Genomic DNA, 13,894 nt, shown 5'->3' with positions numbered 1-13,894 from the left:
ATTTTCGAGTTACTGAAAATAAATAGACAGCAAAAGAAAAAAAAAAGGAGATAGAGATTTCTTTTCATAATACGATATTGTTGTTTTTTTTGAAAAATCGCCTTTTCATTAAAGTTTCACATTTCACATTGTATTAATAAACTCGATTTAATGTAACATCTCTCTATCTCTCTTTCTCTCTCCCTCTCTCACACACACCTCAGGTATACATACATGTAAACTTTTTTTAAGCTAGAACAATTAGAACAAGTTTATTTCATTCGGTAGTTTTTGTTTGTTTTCAAGTACTTACATCGGAATTGGCAACAACAAAAATAAGACGAAACAATTTTTTTTTAAATTTCAGTTTATTTTATTTAAATTTATGATCATTATTACTAAAAAAAAAATAATAAAATTCAAATTATTTTAAAAAATAATTTCATGTTAAAATAAATAGATGCACATGTAACAGATTTAAAAAAAATAAATGAAAGTCTGGTTCAATGTAGTATCTATTTCTTATTCTATATTTTTTTCCTCTTTCACTTTGACAGCTGCTAGTTCCATAAGCTTTCAAAAATACTTTTAAAGAAAATATAAATATAATGCTTACAATTAAAACGTTTTTTTACTGATGATAAGTAAGATTTTTAAAAATATTTTTTATACTACGGGAGCAAATTTGTATGAGTATGTTGATTTTGAATGGTGTTAAAAAAAAGGAAAGAAAGTCCCTCTCTGGTACCTCTCTAGTATCTCGCTTGTCAGAGTTACCTCTCTTGTGTTTGTTTATAGTTCTTAAAAATTATATCACGTCTGTCATTCGTTCGTACTTTTGCTAGATTTGTGAAAACTTACAAGAATACTTTTCTTTTCTGTTGGAAGAAGTGTGACCAGTTTCAAATTTTTGGCAATTAAAGCATTTAACAACAAAAATTTATGCGCGATGTACCAATGCTTCAATGTTTACATGATCGATGTGTTGAGAATGGTGTTGCGGATCTTATACAGAAAAACGATTTTCTCTGCAATATTTTAATAATATACCCGTATCTAACAAATAACTTCAATTTGTGTGTCTATATATCAAAATCGCATTCGTTCATCCATAATCAATGATCCAGAAAATCACCTTGTCTTAAGGTTCTATACATGTATAATAGGAAATGCATAGCACAGATCAGAGACGTATTATAAAGCTATGTAATAACGTAATAACATGTAGTAAAGAAACGGGTCTCGAATAAAATTCTAAATATTTTAATTAATATCAGTGATTTAGAAGATAAAGAACTAAAATTAAAGATATAAATAATTATTTCAATGTTGAGAACAACGACGAAAGTGAGCTAGACGTGTCAAAACGTAAAACACGTGAATAAAAAAATTCTGCGTCGACGCTCACCGTCTGCAACGTCATATCTTTATGACGTTATTTCTCTGTTTTAGCAAAATTGCCATAAGGCCCTTTTGTCATGGGCGCAATCATATATATATATATATATATATATATATATATATATATATATATATATATATATATATATATATATATATATATATATATATCTTTATGTTGAGTTGAAGGCAAATTCAAGAGTCCAAATGTCTAAATTCTAAACGTCCAAATCCATACATATCCTACTTTGATTTGTAAGGGAAACAAAGCTGTGAAAGTGAAAATATCGGTCATTACTCATCGATCAGAAGTAAATACCAAGCTAGAAAATCATTAAAAATTAGTACTCCGCCAAGGAAATAAGCATCATTAAGGACCCTAGACACTAGACAATAGAGGAAATATTTTTTGGACATTGAGAAAATGTTCAAAGACAATGAAGTACTGAAGAACATATATCACTGTTGTTTACTTAAGTTGGAAAATACCTGCAAATGAAGTGTTCTATACATTCTTCTTGGCTTATTAAAGTGTTATGAATGCTTGATTTGATCACAAATTAAGTAATAAAACTGTACAATTCAATTTATTTGATTCTTGATCAAAGGGCAGATCACTCTATCTGCATAAAAATACCGCAAAATCAGAACTCTCTAGTGTGCAGTGTATAGAGGGTTCTTAAATCGAGAAATATCTAGATAAAGTGAAGTACTTTATTCTAAGAATAACTTTACACTACGGGAAATTAAAAGAAGGAAATATTTTATGGTAACTCAATTTCAAACTAAATTGCACTCGAAACGCTTGCTAGTATTCTTTATTAAATGTTCCTTTCTAAAGCACAACGAGAGTTTCTTTAGAATATGCCATTGTTAATCTAAATCCCATAAAGTTTTAAAAATAACTAGGTATTTTTAAGCCTTCTTAACTATTTCAGAAAAGATTATTCTAAATTAAAATTAAATTGCACTTCCTTGATTCAAGTTATTTCGTATCAAACGACATGAAAAGCGGAACTGCATTAATTTATTTTCTTACTGAAATTATATTGAACGGAAAAATAGTAGAAGCTTATGGTAAGTTTATTTTATTTATGTAAGTATTTTTTTTTTCAGTGCAAGATTTTTTGGTCTCTTCTCTTAAATATTCTAAGTCGATGAAGTACTTGATAAAAGTGATTTTACACATATAGATGTGTCACATTGTTGTATATTGCTACTAATGTACCCGAAAGCTTCGTTTTGACTGTTAACGAAATGTACTTTTAAGGAAATCTGAAAAATTGACAATATCTTCCTTAGATTTTTTTTTTATGTTCTTCGTACTTGTAATTATGCCGTTTAAGTCACCTGTAAAAAACGAAACTACAGTCTTCAAATCATTAATTAAAGAATTTATTAAGGGGGAAAAGATTTTCACAAGAAAATACTATCTCTTAAGTATTTTTCTGGTTAAATCAATTTTAGAGTAAAGTTTCATGAGAAAAAAAGAAAATATTTTTTACCCACTGTTGAAAATATAATAAATATGATACATCAGTCGAAAGATTTTCAGACGATTGATTTTTTTTTTTTTTTTTTTTTTTTTTTTTTTTTTTTTTTTTGCACAGGTTATCCTTTTTTAATATTCAATTTTTTTGTCATAAGTAACCATTATGACATTGTAATATACTTAGTAATATGCTATTGTGAAATAGCAGGCCTACATTTAAAGTGGTTAATACTTACGTAGATGTATCTATGAGGAAAAAGGAAATCGCAAGGAGAGAGACAATAAAAAGGAAGAGTTTCAAAACACACAAAAATAATGTAATATATGTGTCGCGTTTTGAATAAGGGAACAGTCAAGACCTTAGCACTTTTTTGTGTGTTCAATGTTCGGTATAAAACAAACACATAACCTAGGTATTCTTAACATGCTCTTATTGCAGATTTATATTTAAAGTCCATTTTGTAACAAAATATACCGTTACTGTAATTATAAGATGGAGTATGAAAATTAACATGAATGTGCAATAAACGTAACATGCATATAACTATATATATATATATATATATATATATATATATATATATATATATATATATATATATATATATATATATATATATATATATATATATATATATATAACTATTTTTTTTCAGAAAAATCTGTTGATCACTTGCAGGAAAAAAATCATTTTAAATTCATTATTAAATCAATTTCAAATCAATTCATTTTTATATAATAAATTTCCTTGTTACTTTTCCCTGAAGAATCTAGCAGTAACTAAAAAGTTTCATTTTCCTTCCCCTCCCCCCTTTTTTTTTTAAAGAAAATCTTGCTTTAAGAAAATCAACATGGCAGCAGCATCCGTATACATACAACACTTACTGGTATCCAAAGGGAGCAGATAAAGCAGTGGATGGGCGGTTTTCAGTCAGGACTCCTTTTGGAGGACAATGTACGATATCGGCCGATGGAAAACGAACTGCTACCTGGAGGGTGGATCTTGGAGGAATATTCAGTATACATCATATAAATATCTACTACAGGACAGAAAATCGTCCATGGGGTACTGTATTACTAACTATTTCACACTGTATTTTAATGTTACAATAAAGAAAAAAAGCAAGCATTTATTTCTCCATATTTATTTTTTCCAGATATCAAAATTAAGATTTTAAAAGCTTATTATCCTAGTGAATGCCGCCGAAATATGGCTGAAATATTGCCGACTCGGCTTTAAACCCTAATCAATTAATCAATCCTAGTGAATGAGCAGAGGATTGTTGTCTGTAAATATTTTATATTTCAAAATATTTATGTATTTTATAGATTTTTTTTTTCTTTTATGGCTTACCTAAGTAGTCTATTATATGCATTATGTAAAAAAAAAAAAAACTCTGAATTATCGAAGACTTTAACAACAAATATTTATTGAATATGCTAAATATGAGTAAAAGTCCGTATTGATGATTGTCATCTGCCGTGACATGTTGAATATAGATGTGAAAGACTTTGCGAATTTTTGTCCAAAGACCTATTTTTTTTTTATTTCAATTTCCAATTTGAAAGGTTCAAGTTGGCAAACAAAAATTAGAAAATTTCCGATTACGTAATGAGCAGTTTTAGTCGCCCGCGCGGCGCGATGTTAAGAGCGTCTGCTCAAGAATCGCGAAGTAGTGGATTTGAACCCAAGACATAAGGGTCAACTCCTTAAGTCGCGACACTAGAGCAAACTCTCTAACCACTGCACCGTGCGGGTGACTAAAGAGACAAAAAATTGTTTATAATGTCTCTCTACCGGTTAATTAAGTTGTGTCCAAGTGCCTTTTTTAAGTCAATGATTTAAAAAATGAACAAGCATTCAATACTGGGACATTTGATATGAATTTTCACTTACATACTTATACTTATATACTTCATTTGATATTTCATTTATATCAAATGTTATTAAAGTTTTTTTTTTCATTTCATCAGACTTTACCAATGAATACACAGCCCGATTTCTTGGATTCTCGCTTTTTGTATCGAACACAACCAACAAAGATGACGGTTATCTATGTTTTAAAGACACAAACTACACTAGAGACACGGTACCGAATAATATAACAATAGAATGCATAAAACATGGACGGTACGTCATCTACTACAATGAGAGACTCCTTGGAGTTTCCTACCCTGATGGATATTCTCGATAGGCATTCAATGAACTCTGTGAAGTCCAGGTTTACGGTAAGGAATTACAATATATACTGTTTGCTGTGAGCAAATAAACGTGGGTATAGTGCACGGCAAATTTACTTTAACAAAAGGTCAATTACTAAGTATTTAAAAATAAAGCAACTGAAATCTTAAAGTTGAATATTTCATTGTGCGAGAAATATTCATGCTATAAGGACAGTTAACGGTCTTTTAATCTGAATGAATGATTAAATTTTAAACTGCATTCCACATTTTACCCTTTTTAAAAGAAAGAAATCTATATTTGATCATTTTAATAGGTCTTATCTAAGGTTTTGAGAAAAAAGTATATTTAGTATTGATATAATCCTTCCGTAAGTTCTCAGGTCATAAAAAGTTACCATCATGAATCCTGATGAACATTTGGTTGATTAGTTCGTTTGAAAAATGAAGGGTATCAGGAAATATATTATTATTTATTTTCTTTTTTTTTTTTCTTAATGACTATTCTGCTAAGCATACCTTTGCATTTTTAACTGCATGATATTTATGTTGAGGCTCGTGTGAACAATTTTTGATTTTTTAAAAAATATTTTCTTCCTGCATAGCCAAAGAGAACGTATTCTACATGGTAAATATAAGGATATCCACCCAGAAAAATTACGGACCATGCAATATACTTGCATAACATAGGAAGTGAAACATTAATTAAATGTGAAACAAATACTGAATGAATGTCTAAGTGTTAAAATGGCAAATGGATGTTACTAAAAAAAAATCAAAAGAATAAAATAATGTATTTTTCTGCGAATAAACTTGATTTAATATCAGATATTTTTAAGAGATGAATTTAAATGTCTTTCATCAGTACAGAAGGTAAGGGTTGGTGATTCTTGATGCTATGAACAATATAAAAATAACCTATCTACATCAAATATGGTCATTTAAGTATTTCGTAATACAATTAGGGTGTTCTTCCTCCGATATATATGGAGAAAATTGCACACTACCCTGTCCACAGAATTGCCTGGAACCTTCTTGTTACATTGTGGATGGGACATGTGTTGGATGTGCTGCTGGATACAAAGGCCCAAGATGTGAAGAACGTACGTAAATGCAAGATAAACCTGAAAAGATGTTACTGAGAGAGAGAGAGAGAGAGAGAGAGAGAGAGAGAGAGAGAGAGAGAGAAAGCATAAAAATGCACTTTTATAAATGTCCTTGAAAATGAATGTTAGGTGGTTAAGTTGACGGATGGTGTAGTATTGTTGATTTCCTTTTATTATCTGCGATTTGTAAATGGTTTTAGTTTCTTACGGTGTTAAGTTAAAACACAGAACATATATTTTGTTTGATGGTAAAAGGCTAAACATTAAGTTATATATACATTAAATGCCATGCATTGATATTCCATGTATTTCTCGAAATACGTAATTTTGAAAACTTTAATTCACTGTATGGGCTTCTCTTTCAGTGAAAATTTTAAATTATGTTTCTGCTTTCTAAATGTCATTAAAATCCATAAACAGTCAGTTGAATAACATAAATCCAATTTTTATTTTTCAGAATGTGATAATAATAGGTATGGCCTTGAGTGTAACCTGACCTGTGGTAACTGTAGTGACGGAGAACACTGTAATCACGTGAACGGAAATTGCCCAAACGGATGTGACGTTGGTGCTCAGGGGGATACGTGTCAAGAGCGTGAGATTTTCTTTTTTTCAACCGCATTACAAATCCTTCTGAGGATATGAACTGTCACAAGTATAACCTCAAGGTCAAAGTCTTAATTTTTTTTTTTTTTTTTTTTTTTTTTTTTTTTTTTTTTTTTGTTTCAGATACTTCTCGATCTATCATATCGATGTAAAAACAGAAGTTGAGAAGCTAATACACAAGTTGCACCTCCTTTCATCCTGTTGCACCTCCTTTCATACTGTGGAAATCGCAATTTTAGGCATCCATTCCTGCTGTTCAACCCATTGTTGCAATTAATACAATGTTTATTAAACAAAGTTCTTTAGTGAATAACTGTGTATTGCGTTTAGTGGCACTATTATCAAATCGTCTGTTTATATTTTTATAACAGCTTGCCCTCTTGGTAGACACGGAAGAAATTGTTCTGATATATGTCAGCCAAGCTGTAAAGGAACCTGCGACAGATTCAATGGTGCTTGTGAGTTTGGTTGTGTCGCTGGCTGGAAGGGAGTCTTCTGTGAAAATGGTATGTTCGTTGTGTGTTGTTTTGCTTATAAATCAGTTGGTTTCTATGTTATATGTACGTTGCAGGTAAGATCACGAAACCGTCTTAGGATTTGATGTGTCCTAGGTATTTCTAAGAAAACGTAGTCAATAGTCAGTTTCTTGAAGTTTTTTTAACTTTAAAATCGCGGTGTGAGTTCATCCTAACTTTAGATCTTCATGATATATTATCCTTACATCATCCTAAATTTGTTGATAACATTTTCAGACGGGAGAAACTGAAGGGGCACGGGGGGGGGGGGGGGGTAGCTGAGTGGTGCCTATCCATAACAAAAAATATTATAATTAACTATAGTTTACTTTGGTTAACTATAGTTAACTATAGTGATAACTTTGACACTTTGATTTACTATAGTGATAGCCTTGACACTTTGATTTACTTAAGTGATAACTAAGAAAACTTTTATTTACTATAGTGATCACTATGAAAACTTTGATTTACTATAGTGATCACTATGACACAATAGTGATCAATTTGAAAACTTTGATTTACTATAGTGATAACTTTGACACTATAGTTACCGTATATACTCGCCTATAAGTCGATTTTTTAGGAGTTAAACTTTGGTCCAAAACTCTTTATCCGACTTACATGCGAGTTACAAAAAGATTGGTATTTTAGTAGGTCAATCCCTCTAATTTAAGCTTAAAAAATACAACCGACTTATAGGCGGACCGACTTATAGGCGAGTATATACGGTAACTATAGTAAACTATAGTTAACTATAGTATTTTTTTTTTTGTTAGGGTACCCCATCAAGAATAATTTTGCCAACGGTTGTGCCCCATCAAAAAAATAATTGCTGAAATGTTCATCCTTCTCCTATTTGTATGCGTTCGCGTCAAGTAATTTTTAATTTCTATTTTGCTCCCAGCAACTGAAATAATTGTTTCGTACGTTTCTTATTTTTTCAGTGTCTTTAGTAGTAGAATGACGTCATATCATCAGAAATCACTGTAAGAGCTGATAAATTATATTAATATCTTTTTTTAAAAAATGTTCTCCCTAAGAAAAAATCCAAGAGTTGGGAAAAAAAATAGCATTTTATTTTTATTTAATTTATCAATTATTTTAATTCAAGTTATGCTTAGATGTTGAGACTATTTGGGACTGTTAAAAAATCAGACTCTTTAAGTTTGTGTCGAGTGAAAAAAAAATTATCCGTTTATTCTCATAAATAGTAAGTTAAAAATGACCCATTAAGACTTTTATGACGCTTGAATCAAGAATTTAAAAGAAATCCGTTTCAAATTATGATAAATTTTCTCAGTAAATAAATATTAATAAAAAGTTCGGTACCTATTCAATATCCCTTTCTATATACAACTGAAAATGCCAAATTCCATCTTTTTTTTTTTTTTTTTAATTTATTAATTAATTTGTCTTTATAATTTCTCTGTTACGAACCCAATTCACTGTTATAACATTATCATAACACTACAGGAAACGACATCACCCACCATCTTCTCTGTCTTAAAATATGAATTTGGAATAATAATATTCCTTTAAAAATAGAACCAAATTAGGCCACATAAAAGATATGGCTGATAACTAAACATAAATTACATAAATTGTGACATAACAGATTACATACAATATGAACATATAAATCAAATTGTTTAAAACCAAAATAAAAAAATGAAATAGAAAAATAGACAAAAGAACCACAGGGAAAAGGTGTAGGAGCAAGGGTGGAAGGAGCTTATTTAAGAAATAAACAGCAATGTTAGAAAGTTCTCTGGGAAATGAACTTGCATGGATGGTCACGTGAACAAATCCTTTGAAGCCCAAAGGGCCTCTCGGTAGATTTGATCACGTACCAACCAAGTTCATTTCCCATTGAACTTTTTAACATTGTTGTCTATTACTTATATTTACTTTGAGACGAATATTTTAAGTAAAACTGTATGTATTACACGAACGGGCCTCCATACTGCTATGTTGTGACGCACAATGACCTAGAAGTGGTTTGGTCGTGAAAGTTCGCCTCGCTCCAACATTTTAATTTACAAGATGTTCAGCAGCCCAGTTCAGGAAATTTCTATTTGTAATGAAAAAACAATGATCGCTACTGAGAATAATCTTACTATTTTATGAGTTCTTAATATATTTGAAGTCAAAAGAGGAGGCACCGCCTGTTTTAGTGTACAAAACTTCAAAGGAATTTCGGGTTAAAAAGGTGAGTGCGACTTTAGGCTCATTATAGTATTCTTCACACCGAAGGAAGATCTACTGAACATCCGTTGAATGAAAAATGTCCATATGTTTCAATTATTTTATCTTTTTCATCGCTATTCACTGAGGAGTTCTGAAATCAGTTCCACCGTGACAGAAATATGTAGACAAGATATTATCTCGCTCTCGCCATTTTCACAGTATTTGTGCTAATTGTGTTGCACTTGGACCAAAAAATAAAAAGTCAAACAGCACATTATTGACATGTTTTCTAGAAAGTACAATACCTATGCAAATGAGTCCCAAATTTTTTTTATATAAGCATTCTTATGAAAAAAGTTATGCGAAGTCAAATTTTGGGCGAGACCTTGTGTTGCGGACACTACATTACACCTGTTATGTCTAAAATAAAATATTAAAGATATTTATTTATTCCAAACTTCTTGCGGGTTTTGATTATGTACCTAATTGCAGTGAAATAAAAGAAAAATCTTATGGTTCTCTTTGAAAACAAAAATTTTATTCACATTAATGACTTGCTAATTTTTTTGCCTAATTTGTCTCCCTTCCTTAAGTTTATCTACCTTTACAATCACACATAAGACCTATATAATTATCATGTGAAAATTAAATTGAATACTTCTAAATTTCAAATACATTTGTCATAACACCCTGGATATCTTCGTTTGTATCTTGTCTAGCTTTGAAAATGCATAGCATTTTTGTTGCGGACACTACAAGTAACCATAAGAATAATCTTTTGTCATTTTTTATAAAAATAATTGTTGATAAATGTTCATTGCTAGGCTGAATTATATACCACAGGATCAACTCTTGAAAATGTACCATATAAAAAGATGCAGAATGTGGTTTATTGAGATGAAAATAACCACATAATAAGGAGCATTAATTATTTCTTGTTGTATAATTGTTTTGCAGTTTTAAAAAATGTCTATGATTTTACTTATTTTAATACACTTAAAGAAGTTATAACAAATAGTTTTATAGATAAATTCAATGAATTAAAGAATTTACTGAGACATCCATAATTTTTTTTCAGTATTGAAATTGTTGCGGACACTACAATATATTGAAATATTGCTATATGACACCATATTTGGTTTGAATGGAGTAAACTGAAAATCTTAATCTCTAACTAGTTCTATATGTACAGTAAATGGTGTTATATTATAGGGAAATAAAAAATGCTAGTCAAAAATGGCTACCCGGCCTGGAAATTAAAACCCATATATGTACCAGTAAGTTTGAAGTGTTATCTTGTACAAAAATCACCACTTGTTATCTTAATCCAGTTAACTAATTGTATTATCAAAGGAGCAAAATATCAGAGAAGTGTTTTACATTTCAAAAATATTTAATGAAATAAAAAGTGAAAATAATAAATGAATGTGGTATATAGTTATTACTGTAGTGTCCGCAACACAACTGTATTAATTAGAACTAGACTTATTAATTAACAATTAACATCTTGATATATTCTTTAGTTTCCACTTATTCAGTTTTAAATACCACATGAAAATTAACTTCAATATATAACATAAGACTGACAATTGAAAGATTTTGAATATTATGTATAAACAAGTCGTTATGGGTGTTATTCAAAGTATGAAGTTATAGTTCCACTAAGTTTTGTAACCTTACATATTTGTATTGAATATTTGGACAATTATAGTGATGATCAATTGAAATCATGTTACATTTCTTTGAAGAAACTGTGAATTTAAAAAGCTGTTGCGGACTCTACAGCGTTGCGGACTCTACAAAACACAATATATTTGCCAGAATTCCAAGCAACACTGAACTAAAGTCTGATATTTTTTGGTAGATAGATTAGTAGCTGTACTGGCCTCTTACATGTAAAATAAAAGAAATATAATTCATAATGCATTCCAGAGTAAGCACATGTTGCGGACACTACAGAATTTTGGGACATTTTTATGCCAGTAAGAAGAAAATGTGTCATTTTCTAAAGTTTCGAAGAATCCACTCAAACTTTTCTTTATTGTTTCATTTATCATTTAACTCTAATTTTAAAATGAACCTAAAGTAAGAGTAATGCATTAACATATATTTTTTTAAACTGCAAGTTCAAACAGGAGAATTTTATTAAATTTCATAACGTATCTGCATTTTCACATATTTAAACATTATTTCGCTAATATTTTGTTGATTTACATACAGTAAATTGCATATAAAAGAGGAATAATTTCACAATGATTTGACATCTATAACTAAGAGTTTCTATTGTAAATCTCCTGAAACAAAAACTGGAAAACAAAGCCTTTTTTCAGCTGCAACAGCATAACGCAAAATATACCCCATATTTTAGGTAGTAAATCTTTAATATTTTTATTGTCTAGAACATGGGAGTGTTATATATCATTTAACTTGTTAGGGGTACCATTTTGTCATAATTTGGTCATAATTGTTAAGGGTTTAATCATATATTTTGATGCAGAGTGCATTATAACATAAGTGAGTATGAAAAAACACAAATACTGTGAAAATGGCGTCTGTATTTCGGTCACGCTATGACCTCTGACCCCCTAATAAGTTTATACAGAATTGAACATATTTTCTCTATAATAGGTTCATCAAAGAAAAAATATTTGCAAATGTAAATATATTGAAATGGAAGTTATCCAATGGAAATTCACTTCGCGGTGTCCTAAGAGAAAAATGAAAATCGAATAAATTAAAATGGTCGGGGCCATACTTTTCACGCGCACAATTTACATTGAACGTTGAATATAATGCCATTTACAAAGATGGCCCTGCAACTACCTATTTTGATATAGCAACAAACATAGCAGAGGATGATGCAAGCCCTCTTGCTCTTACACCATTTTAATGTCCATCAAATCTTTTCGGTAAATTTAAAATTCATCTTTAAAAAATTTTAATCGGCTTATTTAAAGAAAAATGCCTACTTTTATATTTCAATTACAAAATAAAACCAGAAAATGCAATCATATTTGTCATTTTTGGTCAAAAGAACAAATGTGCAAAGTAGATCATACATATTAGTCCATATTACAATACTGAGAGCATATCGTAAGAAGGGAAGTTTTTTTTTTTTTTTTTTTTTTTTTTTTTTTTTTTTTTTTTTTTTTGCGTATTAATTAAATTAATACATGTATATTTTAATGTTGATCATTTTCCTATTATCATATGTATTCTTTTTGTCTCTTTGTGTGAATTTAGGAGATTTTATTGTATGGAAGTCACCCTAACAAAACTGTTTTTGATCTTCAGCATTTTAATCATAGAAAGTTTAAAGAAACTATATCAATCTTGTATTCTTTTAATAGTTTGTGATGGTGGTAAATTTGGACTAAATTGTGCTCAGTCATGCGGGGTTTGCTTTGATAAAGAACAATATAATGTCATCATATAAATGGGACATGCTTGAATGGCTGCGATAAAGGTTATCAAGGAGACAATTGTACACAAGGTAATTAATCAAAGGTGATTCTCCATAGTAATACATTTTATCATTCTTCAAACATTTTGATGCCTTGTAATTAATACACACAAATGGTATTTCTTAACACAAACACAAAACAGTCAACGTTGACATGTGCTCTTAGGTTATATGTACTCTTTTCTATAAAAAAAAAAATGACATGTATGTGCTGTTTTTTTTTCTTCTTTTTTTTAAAATTATACCTTGAAATTTGTACACATAGGTGTAAAATCTAAATCCTAATTCTTTCAATTAATAAACATATTCAAGGTAACCGAAACAATTTTTAAACAAACCTACAGGGTCAGAGAAATGATATAATCTAGTATCACTACTAAGTCAGAAATGTACTGACATTCCCATTTTTTACTGACAAACTTAGACAATTACTGACCTTGTACTGTCCTTACTGCAAAACTTAGACAATTACTGACCTTTCTACTGCCGGTGCTGATAAACTTAGAAAAGTGCTGACAATCTTAGTCGGTGCTGATAAACTTAGACAATTACTGACCCGATTACTGTCCCTGCTGAAAAACTTAGACAAGTGCTGACATTTACTGATAATTACTGTCCCTATTGTTCTCGCTCTAGCGGGGTCTGCAGAGGTGTGAAAATTTATTTTAAAAGGGTTGCAGTGTTTTATAAATATCTAATTTAATATATGAAATTTAAAAGAAATATTATTTAATGAAATGTTGATGTTTAGTGAAGAAGTATGCATACATATACACATATTTCTCTCTACTTTTTTATAGTGTGTATGACTAGCAACAGAAATTATTTAAAAAAAAAAAAATACAAGGTTAAATTATCAAATAACCCTTCAATTTATTACCTATGTTTGATTAGATTAGTAATAAAAAAATAAATATATTTCACTTTATGAAGTGAAAACTTGAAAATTTTGTATTTCCTTAAT

The 13,894-nt window shown here is 29.7% G+C and overlaps 1 pseudogene; it reads left to right on the top strand.

Annotated features, from left to right (window-relative positions):
• Nucleotides 1–2,384: 2,384 nt before the first annotated feature.
• LOC133197931 (uncharacterized) lies at nt 2,385–10,363 on the top strand (annotated as a pseudogene).
• The last annotated feature ends 3,531 nt before the right edge of the window (nt 10,364–13,894 follow it).

This window comes from Saccostrea echinata, unplaced genomic scaffold (assembly GCF_033153115.1).
Source record: "Saccostrea echinata isolate AGI-Se365-2 ecotype Australia unplaced genomic scaffold, CSIRO_AGI_Sech_v1 ptg000032l, whole genome shotgun sequence".
Taxonomy (NCBI): domain Eukaryota; kingdom Metazoa; phylum Mollusca; class Bivalvia; order Ostreida; family Ostreidae; genus Saccostrea; species Saccostrea echinata.
Note: the sequence above shows the minus strand (reverse complement) of the source record. Positions and strands in the feature narration are given on the sequence as shown.